This window comes from Pseudopodoces humilis, chromosome 2, assembly GCF_049639895.1.
Source record: "Pseudopodoces humilis isolate 2021_Gansu_Grassland_sample_001 chromosome 2, ASM4963989v1, whole genome shotgun sequence".
Lineage (NCBI taxonomy): Eukaryota > Metazoa > Chordata > Aves > Passeriformes > Paridae > Pseudopodoces > Pseudopodoces humilis.
Genome location: NC_142201.1, coordinates 18,845,373 through 18,866,281, shown reverse-complemented (window position 1 = coordinate 18,866,281; position 20,909 = coordinate 18,845,373). Strand labels below are relative to the sequence as shown.

General features: G+C 40.5%; 1 protein-coding gene across 4 annotated transcripts in view; it reads right to left on the bottom strand.

Annotated features, from left to right (window-relative positions):
- Positions 1–20,909, bottom strand: part of ARHGAP6 (Rho GTPase activating protein 6) — a 311,446-nt gene that overhangs the window by 84,282 nt on the left and 206,255 nt on the right. Inside the window, exon 1 of one of the 4 annotated variants that reach the window (XM_088051978.1) lies at positions 7,451–7,492. The exons of the other annotated variants lie outside the window; for them this stretch is intronic. The gene's annotated coding sequence lies outside the window, so the exon portion shown is untranslated. Of the gene's footprint in view, positions 1–7,450; positions 7,493–20,909 lie in introns of those variants that run through there. 4 annotated transcript variants of the gene reach the window in all.

Sequence of the window (20,909 nt, the reverse complement as noted above, 5' to 3'; positions counted from 1 at the left end):
AGGGCTTCAAAATTAAAGGGAACTGCCCTCAGAGATTGCAAAAAACAATGAAGACCAAAACCAAAAAAAGTCCGAACATTTGCATTCTGTCTTAAGATAAATTCCAAAGTCCAATTTTATCACCAGTTTGCTGTGCTCACTAAATACTTAATGAATGGAGTTTCCAAACTGACTAGAGAAAATCTGTCCTTGATATCTACAGATTGTTTATTTTAATTCAGATGCTAATATATGACCATTGTTTTCTTTCGAGAATAACAAGCAAAGCAGAATTTTTTTCCCCCTCTTGTTACAGATACTAAAATTTGAGAAAGACGAATGTTGATGACTTGCTTGGTGCAACATACTCCAGGGAGTAACAGTCACATTGTGCCTACAACAGCAATTCAGCGTTCTTAAGCTTCACAGCGAGTACTCCTCCTACTTTCAGATGCAACATCAACCACACTTATAGAAAACTATAAAGTGAAAATTCCAAATGGAAGAATAAAGCTGGTCTGTTCGCAAAGCGCTCTGCCCGGAATTTAGCAGACCTCTTGGGAATGAAGGCCTTGTCTGCTCAACGAGTGCTGCTGGCTGGGGAAGGTGGAAGCCCTGGTGCTGAGAGCTGTCGTGGTGCAGGGAAGGACCCCTTCAGATCAAGGACCCTTCTAAACCCCCGGGGCTCCTCACGGCAGCGAGTGCAGATGGCCGGTTCAGCAGTGGCCAGGGAGATGGAGGAGAGCCACAGCACAGCAGCACACACACACACGTGCCCTGGAGGTGTAGGGGAGACACCCACCTTGGTTTCACAGGGAGCACATGGCATTTACCAGCCCTGTGCCATCACTGCTTTCAGAAGACTCCCAAACTTCACATGAACAGCACACGGTAAAGATTCGTCCTGCAAAAGCAAACTCAATCTCCTGATACCTGGAATGGCAAGACGTAACAGAACTGGCAGCCATTCCAGGCCAAAGGGCAAGATTTCTTTCCCAAATTCCTGCAATCTTTTTAATCTTTCCACAGAAATGATGCAGAGATAGCAACGTTGTTTTGACTGCAAATGCTTTGTGTAAAAATAAGCTCCTAACGACTTCAGACCAAAGGCAAATTTGCCAGTCAACAAAACATTTAAGTATATGCTTAGTTTGAGAAGTTTTGCTATCTATTGTATGCAATTATTCTCTTGGATCTCAGATGCAGGCTGGGTTTTGTAAGGCTGAGCTATTTTGCAAATCATCTCACTTATCCTGCCATCCTTTGACCTAAAGAGGTGCTCACTGTGTTGACTATAGCGAGGTACAAGACAATTGCCTTATATGTTTAACTGGCAGATGAGAGAGCTCATGCTTGAAAAATCCTACCCTTAGTGGCAGACCAGTAACTCAGTGACACAAATTCATCACAGCCACATTCGTTATATGAACTCAAAGACTGCCAGCAAGACCCAGGCCAAAAGCTATGTTACTTCAGAGTCATTTTACTTCATAACACCAAGGTAAACAAAATGCATCTTACAGTTTCCTTTCCTAGCTACCACCATCCAACACAACCTTGTTTTATCAATTTCAGCTACAGTGTAAAATACTTCAATCCTTTGGACACACTTGTTCACTTTAAAATGGCTGGCAGCAGGAAGACAGTGATTCATTGAGTTACACCAGTGTCAAACAGCTTCCAGTGACACCAAACCAGAGCACAGCTAAGTGAACCCGACTCACTGGATCTTCAGACAGAGACAATCCATTTTAAAACAAGTTTGGAAGATGAAAACACACCAACTACAAGGAATATTGTCAAGTGTCAGTCCTGGTTTCTCAGCCCAGAAATTTTTTTGAACATGGAAGTTTACACAGTAAATTTAATTCTGAGTTTGCTGTATTTTATGGCAAAGGAATTTGTCTAAAAATAGGAGATGTTCATACATTTATATTCAGGCAATTCCATATTCATAAAAGTCCCTCATAGGGAGCTTTTTTTTTTGTCTTTACCTAATCAGAAAGTTCAGAAGTGTTGAGTATTTGGAAAAGGTTATCTGCATAAGAGAAAACTTGATCATTACATAAGGAAAAGAAAACTGAAGATTTTGGAAACTATGATATCTGGAGTTTTTTTCCTGCTTTAGTGTTTTAGCTAGTACAAAAATATTTCCCATTCCTCTAAGACCAGATGGCTTTAAGATTTAGCCTTGCAGACTGCAGCAGGGGAAGTTGAATCAGAACTGGAAACACAGGGTTTTCGTTCTCATTAAATGATAACAGTTTAAAAATTTAGTTTTAGTTCGTGAGACCCATAACAAAACATTCAAAATATGTTACAACAGGAGGCTGTGCTCTCTTGGGGAAAAAGACAAAAAAAGTTTACCACAAAGTCCCATCTGCCCTTTCACCTGGCAAATTCAGGATTTCTCAAACGTTATGACATTGGCCCAGTGTCTCCATGTAGGCAACTCTCAACTGGAAATTTCTGGCTTCCAGATTCACCTGAAAAGAAATTCTAGTAGACCTTGTCAATTTAAGATCTGCATCTCTGAATTGCCAGAAATAAATCAAACTTTACAGGTTTTGTCACACAGAGACCTTTTTTTCACAGAATTATTTTACTTATATTGTTCTGTCTTCTTACAGTGCTGCTCAGCACCAAAGGACACTGAAAACCTTCCCTAGAAAATGATGCCATCCTAGGTGTTACACAACTGACTCAGAGCATAGCAGAACGATCATCACAATGCTTGGCTTTGCCATCTGTTCTCAGGGAGGAAGGAAGCAAGTTCCTTGTTCAGGCCTTGTTCATTGCCTTGCTCAGACAAGGAAAAATGCTAAGCTAACATACCTATGGATTACATTGAATCCTTTTCCTCACTGGATGAAGGAATAATTCTTTAGCAGGTAGTAACACCTTTGAAATGCTAGCAGAGCCTGGTGAGACCTGAAGTGACATTTCAGTTTCTACTGATTTTGTCTGTTTACATGAAATCTCCATCACAGACAGACTGACATTCACTGACTGTCTGTGAATCTGTATATGGAGGCCTATTGCTCCTGCACTAGTGCTTACATTTGTTACACAAAAACACAAATGCCAAACATTTAAAAGTGCTGTGTCAAGACACCTGAAAAATTAAACACCTAAATACCCTCATGGGTTAGAAGAATGCAGAAGAAACTTCTTTCCTGCATGCTCCATAGCTTGAATCCAAACACAAGGGAACACAATGTATGAAGCCATATGCTACATGGACAGATATGACACTATACTGCGAAGTTCAGACTCTTTCTCCTGAAACACTTCACAAGAATAAGCATCTGGCATGTTTCTTCTGTTATCATAGAATCATAAACTAGTTTGGATTGGAAGGAACCTTAAAGATCATCTACTTCCAACCCAAGGGCAGGAATACCTTCCACTTGACCAGATTGCCACACCCAACCTGGCTGTGAACATTTTCAGGGATGGGACATCCACAGCTTCTCTGAGCAAGCGTTTCAGAGCCTCACCACCCTTAAAGGAATTCTAATACCTAATTTCCAATATCTAATTTAAACACACTCTCTTTCAGTTTAAAGCCATTACCCTTTGTCTTGTCACTATTATGCTTCTATTTTATCTTCCTGCCAATTGAGGAAGAGAGTATATTAACAAAATAGTAAGATCCCCATTTTGGAGAATATAATGGTGTTCTTTTGTGCTTTGAAAAGATGCAGGCCATCAAATCACAGGGAAGACAAAATGTGGTCCAAGACCTTCTATTATATGGTCTAGACAACACTAGAGGCAGTATCCTCCAGAGCCAATACCTGCCACCAGAGTATATGTGCTAAATTTACAGCAAGAACACAATCCAAGTCTTTCTCCGGCTCTGCATTCATTCAGTGGCTACTATTCAATAGCTGCTGGCTATGCTGCCAACCAAACACCCACAGATGCAGAGCCTACCACCTCTCCAACACAGACTCATTATGGCCCTCCAGCAGCAGCTGATGGAAATCTCCGGCTGCATCATTTCCCCAGCAGCACGGCAGCAGCCCAGCCTGCCAACCCAGCACAGCAGCACCTGGGTGAGCAACCAAACTGCCTGAGCAGCCTCAGCATCCTAAAAATCCAGTCGAGCCACATGGGCCCAGCTTGCAGGGGAATCCCACCTGCCCAAGTATGCCATGAACCCAACCATCCTGTCTGCATCTGGAGCCACAGTAGTCCACCAAAAAGAAAAAGCAAGAAGCTGCAATAAAAAAGCTTCTCCCTCAAACCCGACCCCCCTGAGCAAGAGTGTGTTAGCTAAATCACTGGATCAATATCTGTGCAGTCACACTCTTGTCAGGTTGGGATTGGTTTATATCAGTTTAGCTTCTGCCAGATTGGAGCAAAAGATAAAATTTTAAACCAATTTGTAATTTAGCCAGATATCTGATGTGACAGTCATCTCTCTCTGTGGAGCTGTGATATCGATACAGCCTAGAGTCTCTCCTGTCAATACTCATTAATTTCCATGGAATTTCAGAGGAAGAAATGTGTATTAACAAACCATGTAATGCTGTACAAAGGGACGACTACACTTTGCAGGACTTTGCATCCTACGGGAAAATATAAACATAAATATCACAGCCTTTGCAACAGATAGAGTTAATAATATGTCCTGTTATGTTTAAAAGAAACAAAGTATGCAATATAGTACATGCTCACAAAGTGATTCAGAAGGCATGAAGATTATAGGAGGTTGTTATAACAGTGCAACAAGCTTACACAATTTTTAGCTCACTGCTTTTCTCCCCATTTCATACTTTAAGCTCACTAATGCTTTTACTCATGAAAACGCCAAAGAATTCCATTCTTTCAGTATCTTTGAACTCATTTCTTATCACCACTGGAAAAGAGACAAAACACAAACCCCATCACCATTGCACCAGAGCTCTCTGTAAGGCTGGTTTTAATTTCATTTTTTCCTTCTCTTTCAGGATTAAAGATCAGGAAACCAGAAAAAAAGAAATCTGAGGCATTTCAGGCATTTTCACTTGCTTTCAGAAATCAATCCATCTCCTGTAGTCAGCAGTGCATAACTCCATTAACCCTCCTCCTCAGGGAGCACTCTAACTAAAAAAAATAAAGTGTGTAAAAAGAAGAGAATAAAAATACTTCCAGAAAAAGCAAACAAACAAATAAACAAAAAACCCAAACCAAAAAACAAACCAACCAACAATTCTTCCATTGAACTTTAGATTTAAAAGATGAGCTCTGGTATACGTTGTACCAAAACCAGCATAGTGATTGAACTGATTAAACACATTATCCTGAAAAATGGTCACACTGGGGTTTGAAAAGCTACAATACACCAAATTATAAAGACTATCTGATAACTTTAATCTGAAAAAAATACTTAAAATACAGATATATTACTTAAAATACATACATAATCCACTCCATGTATGAATATCGTGACTGAACTTGACTTTAGACAGTGAGAATGTGACATTGTCACAAAGTACCTTGCACTTCTAATAAAAGCAGAGAATTAAATCTCCATAGACTATTTCTAGTTCTGTTTTTGCAAATTAGACAGTAACACAGGCCATATTCATTCTCTTACTAAGGAGGAAAGAAAAAAAAACAGGTTTTTTTCCGAAAGAACAGAACTTAATAAAAAACATTATTAAAATCACCAGCTTCACTAACTCTGTGTCACAAGAGAGCCTTAACCATTTATACTTCCGTAAATAGGTACACTCACACAGGGAGTTATTAACTATAACATCCTTAAATTAAATTTGACAGGCTTATACCATAAAAGTCAGTACCATTCAAGTCAGTGTCAGTTCCCAGGCTGTATCAGCATCCTCAACAGACATATCTAAGGGAAAGGCAGGAGAGAGGTGTTTGCTACCAATGCAGCGAGGACTATCACTGAGCTGGCTGGGAGCAGATTTATGCCACACTTGTCAGAATTCACTTTCCCAGAGAGCCACTGAAACAATGAAAGAGGCTTCAACCTTTTTAAAAGATGTTGTGGAAGCCAGCACCACACTGCCTGTCGGCCTGCTCTGACAGCAGCAGTGCTGCAGGAGCTCTCCTGGAGAAGGCAGCAGAGCTGGAGATGGGAAAGCAGAGATTCAGCCACCAGTGGTGAGCACTGGCTGCTAAGAAAACCCCACAAGAGAGCGAGCACAGGCTGAGCTCACAGGAGGAACACGAGGCACGGGCTCCCAGCTCTGCTGCTGCTCACTCACTGCACACTCACCCCAGAGATGCTCGCTGAGCCTTGCAGAGACTGTACTTCCAGTCCCTTAAACTCTTAAATCTCTAACTTCTCCTTTATCCAACAGGAACAAAACCTCTCAGAAGTGACAGGGCTCACCTGTAGTTAGCTGCCTCCATGTCAAACTTGTGTTGCTGGCACCAGCCTACACCACCTGGCTTTAGGTTCAGGCACCAAATTCTGACCCTCTTCAGCATCACTGACAAAAATGCTCCTCAAGGCAGAATCTTTTCTGCTCTCATCTCGTTTATGCATGATGGTACATTTGCTAAAGATTTGTTCTTATTAGCTAAATTATCAGGGCAGCATCTCCTGAAGCCAAAAGGAAGTCAGAAAATACTACCAAATCTACCTTTTATCCAAAATATTCTGTATTTTTAGAATGCATGGCCAATTAGAAAAAAATAATTTTACTTTTTTCTGTTTTAAAAACCAAAGAAACATAAGAATAACAGCAACCACCTAGAAAGAGAAGGAGGGGGAAAAAAGCTTCACTTGACTCCAAACCAACCATTTGCTTTTCTAATCAAAGTGAAACCTAACCTTTACATTGTGCTGCCCATACACAGAGACTTTTATTCTACATATTGGCAATGTCCCCCTGCATGGATGCTTGTTCTAAGAAAGTGCAAATGGTACTGAACATTTTAAAATAACTGTATGGCAAGTGTTGTTATTTAAAAAGAAAATATTTCATACACTACACTGGACATCTTTCAGAACCTCATTATTTTAGATAATTTGTTGGTGTCCATTCCAGCCTTAGGAAGCTACACACAGCTCATCTCAAAGTCCTGCAGAGAAGAAATAGGGACAGCTGGAAAGGAGCTATTGCAGCACTGGGGATCATGCACTTTAATTCATCTCTAACTCCACCATGTGGGATTGCCCCATCATGTAGCACAACACAAACAGAAGAGTTTAAACCTCTACTTGCTTCCCCTGAATTGGTCCCATATCTGCCTCTAGATCTCAAAGAGCAGCTTACAGCAGTGAATGTGTACACACAAAACACAGGAGGCACAGTTCTCAAGAAGAGAAACGCAGCAGCAATGGGGCAAGAAAAATTTCCTTTCCAGAAGAGATCACTCAGATAAAAAATTAAAGAAGGCAAAAACAGAGGAAGACAATTTGAAAAAGAAGAGAAAGTATTGGTGAGGGGAATAGTAACAGTAAGCAAACTGACAAAACTTTAATACTGCTTAAAAATTCACTAACCTTATAGCACAAGTAGGAGCAAGAACACTGAATTCAAGTGGAAGATATTCAGCTTAGTTTATTCATAGAGCTGATTTGCAAGTTAAGACTGGATTGATTTGCCTTTATTTGTTTCTGAGAGCCAAAGTGAGACTTTTAGAGAAATGAGAATCAGGAACTGGAATCAGAAAAAGGAACGTACAAAATGAGTTCATTTGAATGAGACTGGAAAAACCAGAGGCAACAGCCTTCTTGCATGCAGGCCACTGCATCTGAATAGCAACCAAAATCTTGCATATCGACATTTTGAGGGATCTTTGCATCTTCTTACCTATTGGCTTCCTATGAGCAAACTTTCAAGGTCAGAAATGACAGCTCAGATCTCACAATCTACTGGGAAGAGCACTGGCACATTAACCATTTGCAATCACAAGAAATGCATATCTCTGAGTCCATGCTTCTGAAAACCTGTTTCCTAAGATAGAAATTTCGCAAGAGCACGTCAGCAGTTAGATGTCCATGTATTACCACCAATGACTTATGACTGTCATTTTTGATTTCAGAAAGGCCCATCTCCATTATTACCCTGACAAAAGGCATGAAGTGACAATAGAATGATAAGCGCAATCTTTCTCTCACACATAGTTCACTTCTACAAAAATGCTCACTGCTTCAATGTCACTTGTTCCAGAATCCCTTCCCCATGTATCCACTACCTCCAAATTTTGAAAGCAGCATTACCAAGCTTGCTAACTCCCACATGACAGAATTATTCCCTTACTTCCTCACGTATTAAGCAAGGAAGAACAAAAGGTAAGCTCAGCTAACCATGCAGCAACACACCCACTACCTTCACATTCTTCTCAGAAAAAAAGTTACACACCTGGATTTAAGTCCTATTCCTTCACCTTTACTACACAGAAGAGAACATACAGGCACAACATATTTGTACGGAGCAGACAACTTGAGGAAAATCAGCTGCAACTTGCTGAGCTCCTTCTTCTTTCTACAGCTTTCTACAGCTGACTTACTGCTGGGAAAAAGGTAAACTCTATACATGGACATCATATTTGGCATGGGGCACTGCTGGAACTCAAGGTAGAGATAAACAATGCCTGAAAGAAAACTTTATTTTCTTTAGCCTCACCCAATTGCAAGATAATTGACGAGACAAAAGTCCTGTAATACACTGAAAGGGACAGGAAGAAAACCAAGAGAGGAAAAATGACAAGAGTGGAAACCTCCTGCAGATTGCAAGGGATATTACATTACCAACCTGCAGCCTGAGAGTAGATGAAGATACAGAATCTAATCTTTCCTAAGATACAGAATCAAGCTGGGCTGAGAGTGTGAGACATACTGAATATCCCACTAGAGACAAGTGAAAAAAGTAGATGAAACTTTGGGGAAAGCAAAGGCACACTGGTGTAAAGCAAAGAATAAAAAAGAGACAGAGAACTTACAAAAACAAGATGAAAATCCATGTGAGACCACATGAAATTAATTGAAATTCATCTAGAAAGCAAAACATTTATGCTTTCCCCAAGGGATTAATGTGTCTATTTCTCTTGATACAAGTTCACATGCTAAGACTATTTATTATTGTTCCCTAAAAATTTCATCGAAGTACAAGTATTCTAAAGTCTCAAGCAACCATGGGAAATTTATTTTCTTGACAGCTAAAATCAACCAAATTGCAAAGTTTGAAACATCATAACATGATGAAAAAGAACAGCATGAAGTGACTCAGGTATTTTTTTCCATCACTTACATTCTATCATCAAAGCCATGTAAAATGACTGAAAAACATTCTTTTAAAAACAAGAGAGTTGAGAATTTTTGAGGTCCCACAGGGATTCCCAACAACTCAGCTGTTTGTGGAATGCAGCTCCCCTGGGAGGCTTCATCTCTTCACCAAGCAGGAGCAAAGGGATCCCATCAGATACTAACTGTCCACAGATAATGTTACCAGCAGTAAGATCAATTAGAAAATTATCTCCTGAGAGAAGCATTATGCCATTAACTTAAATTAGTCTGCATGTTATCGCATGTTAAAGAGTGGAAAATTTCCACAGAACTTAAAAACTTTGTGCTTGAAGTACATTTAGATCCCTGTAATCTGATTAGGTCTTTGATTAATGAAGAGAAAGGGATGATTTTGAAGGCCTCTAAGGTAGAAATCACTCCCCTGCAGCTGAGAAAGAGAGCGGCCCACAGTTAGAGCAAACACTACAGAGCCAAACTGGAACACACTGCTTTGAAAGAGACAATTAATAGAGACCTTGACAGCAAGGTCAGCCACCCTCTGGGTTCCTCCCATCCCTTCCCAACCACGTGGGCAGCCCAGAAAACAGCAACTGTCCATCCAAGTGCAATATCTCTATGAAGAGAACCACTGGTAAGATCAGGAACATGGAGATTTCTAGACACAGGCTCTTCTTTCACTGACCCAAGTGAGCTTCTCCTTAATTTAATGGTTACACACACACTGGTAACTTCAAAAAGCATGCCTGCTATTACTGTCAGATCGTATTTTCTCCTAGTTATGCAAACCACAAACTCAGATCAAGTTAAGAATGGCACCAGAGAAAACTGTTTTAACACTAAAGACTAAATGGAAGGAGCAGAAGAGATCAGAAATAGAAAGAGCAAGGTTAAGGATGGAACAGGAAATTCACACCTCAAAGTGGAATTCTGTCAGCCCTGTTGAATGTCAAGAGCTGTGGATCAAACTCCCCTTGATCATACTTTGTAGAGACAGGTTATTTCTTTCCTGAGCAGCCCAGGATTCTTAAAAAGTGCCTTCCTTCATCCTCTTCCACAGATGCTTGGGCAAGATAAAACTGGTGGCAATAAAGCATTGATAAAATGAGAGAGGAGCTTTCCAGAGAAGAACTGGGGCAGGAAGAAAGGTCTGCTCACATTACAGCCCACAAAGAGAGGAAGGCAGGTAAATTCGTATCTTCACTCCTCCTCAGCACAGGGCAAGATGTGGCTAATAAGATTGCTGCTCAGTTATCAAATTTTTTCCTCTTCAAAACGCTAACAAATATCTTCTGTATCTCACTGAGCTCTCCTAATAAATACATACCTCTTTTATCAGAATATGGATAAATTATCTCAGTAAAGTTTCTACCTTGGTGTAATATGCTAATCTGTAATGAGTAGAGGAATGTCCATATTGCTGTCATCTTCCAAGCACTGCACAAACAATAACCAGCTGATCAATGAACACTGCACTGGGGACTGTTAACACAGGATTAATGTGTTCGTAGGTATGTATGTGGCTAATGTTTACGGTCAGCATTTAATTGATGTACTCCATTTCACCTTCCAAGAAAGGTTGCTCCCTTAAGGCAGGTCATCTGTCTGCCTGCAAGGGAAGGGTGAGAACCAGGAAGCAGTGGCTGACTCAGTGCCAGACCCTGCCTGACAGTGGAAAAAGCAGCTTCAGAAAAGCCCTGGAATGGTCCCAAAACCTCCCCACATCCCGAGCCAAGTGAAGAGAGGGAGAGAAAACTTTACAACTTAGGCAGGGTAAGGCCGGAGGTGGCTGACATTTCAAACAATAGCATACCAAACTGGAAAAGTAAACCTTGGGACACAAAACAGGTCTGAAGCAACTCTGTGATGTAGCATCTTGCAAGCACCCAGAGATCCCAAAAGGTGAAAGATGCAGACAGTGCAGCACTATCTCTCTATGGGTAAACAGCTCCTGTCATTACATTCCTGCGAGCACATCTACAGCCTGAGGGGGGACAGTCCATGAGTGACCAGTCTTAAACCACAATAAGAGCATGATAATGAATCTCTAGATTGACTACATGCACAGCAAATCAATATTTTTCTTTGTAATCCCATTAACTGAGAGATCTCCAGTTTAGCTTTTCCCAACCTGCCACTGCCAGCTCCTCTTTCCAACCACAGTTTGCCTATCCATTTCTGAGGTCCAGTCTGAGAAGACAGGCCACTCCACTGCCTAGCAGCTGTTTTGTAGCAGCAAGGTATTACAGGATTGTAACAGGATTATTATCTAGATGTAAAATCTTAATTAGTGAAAGCTCCCGAGCATTTAACTACCAGAAAAAAACCCTCCAGCTTCTGTTCTTAATTGTTATCTCTTATGTAACATACCTGTTAGCAGAGTTTAGCAATCAACAAGTGGTACAGTTTAATTTGACTTTGAGATAAACTAAACAAGTTAGGTGGGATGACTATCACCATGAAGGCCACGTTACTCTTCAGAAGAAAAACCCAATGGCAGCTAGAGAGACGCAGGCATCCGGAAAATGGTACAACCATTTCCCCATTCTGTTTTCATTTCTAGGCTGAGATGCTCTGCGTTGCACATGCTGGGGAAGAGAGGGCCACTCTTGGATCATCGTATCTCCCAGCTTGCTTTCCTCCAGCCCAGGAGCACAGCTGCTTGCCAAGGAAACCTACACTCTCAACAGCACAACTTTCCTGCACAAGAAAGGAGGCAGCCTTGACCCACACTCTTCGAAAGGGGAATCTCATTGCAAGTAGCAGAGGCTCTTCCATGGCCACCTTTGCTTCTGCAGAAAAAGCAAGACCCTGGCAGTATGGAAGCTCTCAAAAGCTGACAGCCTCTATACTCTTACATCCTGGCTTCACTTACACCCCTGAAGAAGTTACCATCCAAATCAATAATGACTTCACAACAGTGTGATGAGGTAACCATTATTTTTGAGAAAAATTAATATTCTGACCATGTCCCAGAATTTGGCTTTGCTAACACATGCTCCACGGCAAACACATCTAGGAAGGGCTGAACAAGTGACTGCAATTCTTCTGTAACTTGTGTTAGGAGTTTGCACTGCTAAATTTAGTTGGCAGAAGCTGCATTTACTCATCAGGGAGCATTGAAAGTACAGTTGTTGATGCTCCTCTCCTTATTTTGCCCTATCAGATTTGCTAATAGAATTCCTCATGAATGAGTGCCAACACCAGCTTCTCCTAAAAGAGATTATTTCCATACCCATAAATACATGGAGAGCTATAACCACCCAGGCTGCACCAACGCAGAGAGAGCTGTGCAAATTATTTCAGTCAGAGACTTGATGTGTGCACAGTTCAGACACCTCACCCCCACTACACTGCAAGGTGGCAGTGACAAACCCACTGCTTAGCCACGATGCATGGGAAACAGCAGAAATACAAACCAGGATGAAAGACTTGTCAGACCTGTGAATGTAAATAAGCATGGCTGTAAAGAGGTGACAGCCCTACACAAATTCTGCTGTTACATTAGATGTTAAACACACCTCCTTGTAAAACTGCATTAACTATCAATATTCCTGGTAATGTAGATTATATAAATACTTAGAAACAAAGGCCAGGCCTCACTGAAAACTCTCCAAATGTCTTTGGGTTAAAAAAAACTGCAGCCCTTTGTGCTGCAAGGTTGGGCTCACATTTAACACTCCAGGACATCATATATCAAACAGAGCTTCCTCTTTGAAAGAGCTGAGTGCCTTTCTTAGAAAGCTACCAGAACTTCTTTCCTTCTTTTTTTGGCAGTCTCATGTAACCAAACTTATCATATGCAGACATTAGGCAACAGAGATAACACTCCATAACTCTCCATATAGTGGACCAGGTCCTGGATAAAAAGACCCACTGCAACTGGTCCAAACAGGGCTGGAGCTGCCAAAAATTTCACTCTCAAGCTATGACCACAGCTGATCCAACAAATTCAAACCCAACTCTTTTAAGCAGAGCATCAATTATTCGATTACAAAAGTCAGCATATCTCAGTCACCCCTTATCTGCAGCTAACTCTTTAACTGCACTCTCACGTAAGGCTACAGCTTGCACGTTGGCTCGCCAGGTTTCACATGCTATGGGAGAGATTTTTCCAGAGGCTCCAGCAATACAGCACCATGCTCCAGTATTCCACACTGAATTCCCATGTTCCAGGCACTGCTGGACATCTCTGCCAGGAATGCCCACACAGCAGGGTGGTGCCAAGGGGCTGTCTCTTTACAGGATCTGATCAAGGGATGCTCAAGGGAGTCCTCGGAGAAGGCACATCCTCCTCACCACAGCGTCACAGTGTGACCTCTCTGCTGGCCACAAGAAGCCCACTGCACAAAGCCCCACTCCATAGGTAAGGCAACCAGTTCAGAAGGGGCTGCACTCACCAGGGACTGCTCCTCAGGAGAGGAGAAGCCCCTCCCAAGGTCTGCAGAACACTCCACTCCCTCTGTGTGTCCCTGAGCCTTCCCAGCCTGGCAGCATTTGCACTGACACCTTGAGCATCACCTCCCCAGCCACTGACTCAGCTCCCTCCCTCTTTCCTGCTGCAGAGGATTTAGCAACTCTCTTTGATGTTAGGCTGTCTTGGGCAGGGTAGGCTGCACAGAGACAGCCAGGAGACATCTCCTCTAGAATATGTTCTTATGTTCACTGCTAGGGAGCTGTGCAGTCTAATCTCCCTCCCCAGTCTCCCTGCTTCAGCTTTGGTTTTTTATGGTTTGTGTTGAATGTAACAACCTTCTACCATTCAATTTAGATCAGTGTCTTTAGCGGTGCATTAGTATTAAACTACAGAATTGAAACCCAATCATTCCTACAGTTTTATACATGACCTTGTTAACTGAGTAAAACCAGTAGAAACTAAATAAGATTTTCTTTCTACACAATAAAATGCAGTGGTGCCTCAGGTGAACTTGTGCATCTACCTTAGAGAAAGACAATTGGAAAAAAATTGGACAAAGACATTGGGAAAAAATATTCTATTGTAACAATGCGAACCCAAGTGCGGTAAGTTTTCCTTTCAAAGACACAGAATCTTGCTTGCTAATTTTGTTTGTGGACAATTTTGCATATGGAGCCACTTAACAGCTGACCACCTGTTTTCATTAAATAACCATTTGCTGGAAAACATGGAATTATTCTGTTCAATTTCCCAAATTACAGTTTTCTGTCTCTAAAAAATGCTGAAGATAAAGACAGGATTGTTGCTTTCTGACAATAAAATATCAGTTGCATAAAATTGGGCTTCAGTTCAACTCCTTTGGTCTGTAATGTCATCAATATGAAGGCAAAAAAGTCTGGTTTAATGCTACCTTGAAAATACTTAAAGTTAACTATTTCTAACCATTTAGCAAGAATTCACTTTCAAGATAACTGCAAATAAATTCCCGTCATTTTTAATCTGGGGGAAAAAAATAAGTAAAAAGAGATGACTACTTTTCTTTCAAATTTTGCAGGAAAAAAATGCATGAGTAATACCCATGCCCAAAAGGCTTTGAAATAACACTAGCTTAGGTTACTAAATTAAACTGGGTAAGATTCTTCTGAATATCTTCATATATTTCTGTCTCAACTTTCCTAAGTTTTTTAGTGATGCCGGTGATGACTGATTAGTTACAAACTGCAAGTAACCTGCTTTTGCTTTCAGATTATACCATTTCTTCAGGTGAGAAACCCCAGGTTATCTAAAGAAAAGTCTGAAGTTGTTGGCTAAATGAGACACTAAAATATTCATATCACCCAGTAAATATCAAAGTTCAGTTTTTCAGACAATTTAGGAAAGCGTGCTGCATGCCTACAGCTGTCAGCAGCACTGGCACACTCCAGATAAGTGCCCATTAATCAGAGACCCAATAATTGTATGAAAAAGAAACCTCACACCCAGTTTTGGAAAAAAAAAAATCTAATGAGTACCTGCATGTTCTCTCATGCCAGAGCACAATCCACAGTATTAAGTGTAAGACTTACTTGAAACACAGTTAAATACAGCTGAGAGGAGAAATCCTTAACTTAAGAAGTATGGGAGGTTTGAATACTGTGTAATTGCACCCTGACAATCACATTTTCTCAACTATTTCTTACGTTTTATAACACAATATAAGAATTAAAATGTTAACATTTTCAGTTACATATAGGTGTTATGTGATTCCTAAGAAATCACTCCACATTCACTAACAATTCAGTGCAGCTGAAAGATTTCCACTTTGTGTGATCTAAAGAGCAGAAAGAATGCATTGATCAAGTGCAAGTTCTGCTGGTGTCCCTCTAGTAACACAGAGCTATTTGGTAGTCATGGAATGCTGGACAAGGGCAGTCAAGTGCCATGGAGGGGATGAGAGCCAGCCTAGAAATCCAGATGGAAATAAAAAAAAAAAAAAAATTTCAAGGAGCTGAATCAATCTATTTGATAGAAAAGAGAGAAAGGAGATGGGCAGCAGCTGGAATAGAATAGGCTCCTTAAGATGAGAAAGATCAAAGCAGGTTTGTCCCACTGAAGGAAAGATGGTGAGACATAAAGGAGAACCTTGCAGCAGGGTGACCCTGAGGGAGCCTGAAGGAGTGAGAGCAAAAGAGATTTGGAGCTAGGTTTGTGTCAAATGGCAAGTGAATGAGTCAGAGAAACCAAAAGGATAAGCCATCTCCAGGTCTGGGTAAGGATGGAAAAGGAGAGGGTTGTGGGAGGAAGAAAATGGCAGACAGGATGCTATGGGAGGAACACATTCATGTGGCAGAATTCAAACTTTGCAGATTTCTTTTCTAATAAGTACTGGTCACTCACACATGAATATTTAAAAGGAGATCTTTTTGTCAGTCTAACCTTTAGCTCAAATATTTCAGTTATTTCTCTCATCTCACGTGAATCCACAAAATGCCACAATGAATGCAAGAAGGCAGTATTTATCCTCTACTGAGTTTTCAAATGCATAAAATTGGTAGCAAAGGTTTATTACTTTTTCATCCATGAAAAAAAATGTGCATGCTTCATGCACTGCTTCTCAGCAACTCGAGAGCAGTGAACTCATTCCAGTTAAATACCTCAGTGTCATTCACTAGAAAACTGGCTCTTAGTTCAATCATAACTTTCTGAAAACACACTGTGCAATATTCTCATTAATTGTATTGATAACTTTTTTCTTTTAAACTACAAAATGAAACACAGGAAACCTACAAATCTGGGAGCTCTGGTTATGAGTTGTTAATGCTCAAAATATTAGCAAGGACATCTGTAAAATAAATCTTAGTTCTGAAGAGCTAGGTAAGCATGTTTGGTTCATGAAAACAGCCCTTTAAAAGTGAGTAAGAACTGCAAAAACAAATATTTAAGATTCTATAACTGTGCATATTTGTGCTTCATTTACAAATATGGTTAATGGTTTAATACCTACTCTTCAATTAAAATCAGCCTTAACTCAAAATTATTTCTGATCTGCATAAAGAACCCAAGGGGGAGGCAAAATGCTCCTTTGCAGCGTAAGACTTCCAGCAACATTTCAAAGAAGAGCATTAGCCAAACTCTCTTCCTCTGAAACTCAGCTGTCAAATGCCCCTAAATTTCAGTAATAAAACAAAAACCACTACTAAATTAAAATACGTCAATTTAAACTAGCTAACAGTTAGTTCATGTACGTTTTTGAATCCTAAATTGATTGTATACTCTGGGATGTGATGTCTGTTTTCCACTCATGTATCATTCCTTCAGGAAACCATTGTCTTTCCTCCTGGATAATAGCAGGCAGTTGAGTCCCAAAAAATTACAAGGGTTAAAGTCTCTCCCTGGACAGCACTTACTGGAGCATGTCTATGCCAGGGCTGCTTCTGTAACACCGCTGAGAGCCAGCAGAATTCCCCTCCTGCCACAGGTTTGTATCATCTTTCATTTACTCTATAATACATCATCATTCCTACATTAAAAATAACTCCATAGTAACCAAAAAGAGTTTTAAAAACTTTGCAAAAAAGAAAAAAAAAAATCATGGTAGGGAGGAAGGGAGAGAATGAGAAGAAAGGAAGAGCTATGAGATAAAAAATTTGTCCCACTGACATCCACATCAAACAAAATTTCTTCAGGCAGAACAAGGGATGCATTTGTCCCTTGAAAAGAATTATTTTCAGAGATGCCTGAATCCCTGCTTTCCATTATGTAAATAATTTCTTTTCTGTTGTCTCTGTAACGATCATGCAGTCTTGCAAACAAGGCTGAGCTGGGCAAACATAGAGACATTTCTCAGCTAAAGTAATAAATTACTTATTGTTTTAATATACTGGAAAATTGGCAGGAAGCAGGGGAAGGTACGTCAGTTACACAAGACTTTATACCATCACTTATCCCTGCCTCCCATTAAAAAAGCCTTAGTTGCTGTAGCAACTGTCAAACCACACTCTGGTTCCTCTTCCTCCAAGATACAGAACTTCTCCAAAACACTCACACACAACACAGCTCTCCTTCATCCAAAGGACAGGTTTCTGGCACTTTTGCACTGTTTGAAAAGAGGCTCTTCAAGGAGCTGACAAATCCCTTGCAGGCCTTTTACTCCAAAGTATGCTCCTGTAGAACAGAAATCTTTAAGAAAACCTTCAAATTCTTGGGTTTCTCCCTATACAACCATCCTCTCTTTTCCTCCTCTTCCTTTTTCCCCTTCTTTCTCTGCATTATACAGAATGTTACTCCATTCAGCTAAATTCACCACTACATCTTACATTATTAAACAAAATGCCTACACATCTGTCAGATGTCCCTTCCCTTCTCATTCCTCCCATGGTGGGAAAGGCACATGCAATGGGGACAAGGTCACATAACACGCATTGCAGTATCTCTAGGTCAGGAAATACAACAGTAGAGACAGTTTTCCTACCCAGCACCTGAAGAGAAAACCCCCTCTCCACAACCACAGCTTCTCAATCATTCCTGGGGGATTCCTGCTCAGTCACCAGGGAGGGCAAGTCTTTTCTCACTGGATGAAATTCTGCTCCAGGGGACAGAGATTTGAACATGCTAAAAAAAAAAATCCAACCTCAAAAAAATAACAGAAAGCAGAGAATAAACCATTAGCATGAAGAGAAAGCTCTGTCAGAAACAGGACAAAGTCACACACTACTGAAGAAAATCTCATGAGGAAGTGAAAAAATATTCCTCCCCTTTGTGCAGCATGCCAACATTAATGAAAAGCAAAGGCCCCTGGAAGTTCTTACATGTTCAAGGACACTACCCAGGGCAGGATGCTTGCACAATATAGGGAGAGCTTACCCACCTTCTTACCTCCTTCAATCCTTAGCAGCTCCATCCTATTCCTAACTAGAATGTGATGCTTAAAAAAATGTTTGTGCCTAAATGTTTTTTGTTTTCGAAACACTTAACACAAGCAAATCTGTTACACACAATGGGATGATTATTTTTAATTGCTATTCTGAAAAGAAAGTATCATAGTATTGCACAGAATATCTTCAAAAACACATACAAATTCTGCTCTTTTGAAAGAATTTCAGTCTTGGATGTATTTACCTTTTCCAGTTTCATAATGATTCTTCTGAAGTGTGTTGTAGAAAGGGGGATTAATGGTTCCACATAAAATTATTTTTGGTTCCTCTACCAAGATAAAAACTACCCAGCCACTTCACCCTGTAGTTCATTTCTTCAGCACCATAAGCATCATTTTCATTCCTTTCTACCCACATACTTTTTTCTCTGACAGGGCAAAAATGAACCAAAAATGTACCATGCACTTGTGCTGCCTAAATCAGCTAAAAGCACTGAGGCAGCTATGGGAGAAGGGGTTTGCTGTGTGCCCATGCAAAGTTAATTGCAAAGCAATATGCACAAGCATACCCTGAACCCAGCTTTCTGTGAGTTTACAGTGGAAACAGCTGCATACTGGCCCAGCTACACATGATAAACAAGGTCACTTGACTCCTGGGAGCAGCGACACACCAGCACTGGTTTGAGCCACACACCAGTCTGTTCCCTGAGCGAACAGCAAGCACTCCCTGCAGCTAAGGGAGGAGCACTGAGGGGTTCTTTCACTCGCTCCCAGCTCTGCCCAGCAAGAGCAGTCACCAAATAGGTATTGGTGGCTGCTCTTCCTATCAAAAATTCACAAACCAGCCAATATATTTCTTCTGCACTTAAGAGATTTTTGGACTGTTCCCATACCTCTGCTCTTCTAGTCTCTCTCTCTTTTGTATCTTGTGTTTGAGCAGGTGCTCTAAGGAGGTTTGTTTTTCTGTGCCCAGTCATCCTTTCACGCTTCTACTAGTGGTTTTCCTCTTTTATCATATCCCTGATTTTTATGGTACCTCATAATTTATCTAGGCTCATGCACTTCCATGACAAAGGCTTAGGCTGCTAATGAAAGAACTTTGAAGGAAGTGCAGGATACCATTTGCTTTTTGATACCATTTGCTTTTATTAACACTTAGCATCTGTGCATCTTGCACAGAATGAAGAAACAGGACAGACAGCAGCTCAAGGCCACCTTGTGACATTCTGACTGTCAGGTTTCAGGCTACAACAGAGAACACCAGAGAGCTGCTGTCATTTGCACTGAAGTTCCCAAACCACAACTGTGGGATTTACATCCAAAAAAGGTGTAATGGAGTAGAGCCTAATCAATTACAGTGTGCTTAAATACAAAGCAAAGCAAGCACTCCATCCCATTAATTCACCAGCTAAGGTCAGTCAATCTCCACTTGAGATCAGTATGGAATCAGCAAGGGATCTTCATCCTAAACATGAAAAATATCTATGCAGTTCCAAAGCCATACACCAGAACACTCTCCCAGATGTGAACAGATTTGATTTAAAAGTTACTGACCATAGAAATTCATCACCACTTCTCAGCTGGCATATCATAGCACAACTTTTTTTTTTTTTTCTATTATTCCTGTACAACATTGTCCAGATTACAAAAATCTCTTCAAATACAGCATATTAAATGTGACAGCCAGCTGACAGAGCCAGCCATTGAGCAAGAGGCAAGTATTTATAATACTTCCTTAAATACTTCCTCTATTATTTATAGCTTTATGTTACATGTTACATTATGAGCTGTATCACCCATTTTTGCTGCTCCACTAGTTGCAAAGTTGATCTCACTTTCAGTACCCCACCTATTTAATATGAATTCTTTTGGTTTAGAATTATAATGTACAACAAATAGCTCTGCTTCCTCAAATATTATTTTACTAAAAGCTATCGTAAAGGGACACATCTTCAAGCTAAGTTTTACTCATATATAAACAAGGTGACACTTCAAAAGTTGAAATTATAAAATGTGGAACAGTAGCTGTCTAACTTGGCTATAGAGATGGATTTTAAAATACTTCCTTTTTTTTAATAACTTCAGATTTTTAACTTTAAAACATTATCTCTGTCTGCCCGTAAATAATGAAGTGAATCTGTCCTTTAGAACAAGCAAATATTTAATAATATTTTCTTTTGAGTTCTGTTTTACCTACAAACCAAAATGGACCTCTTACCCCACATATCCCGCTCCTGGAGCTGATTAGATACCTCCCTTTGGATTAAAAAAAACAACCAAACAACAAAACCAACCAACCAAAACCCCAACAAAAACCCCCAGGGCCTAAGGAAAGAGAAAGAAACTTACACTCATTTCCCAAGACAGGAAGTTTGAGTACATATGGCCTGATAGGAGGGGAAAAAGCCCCTCAAATGTCTGAGCCTAGGAGCTTGGCTACTTCTGAA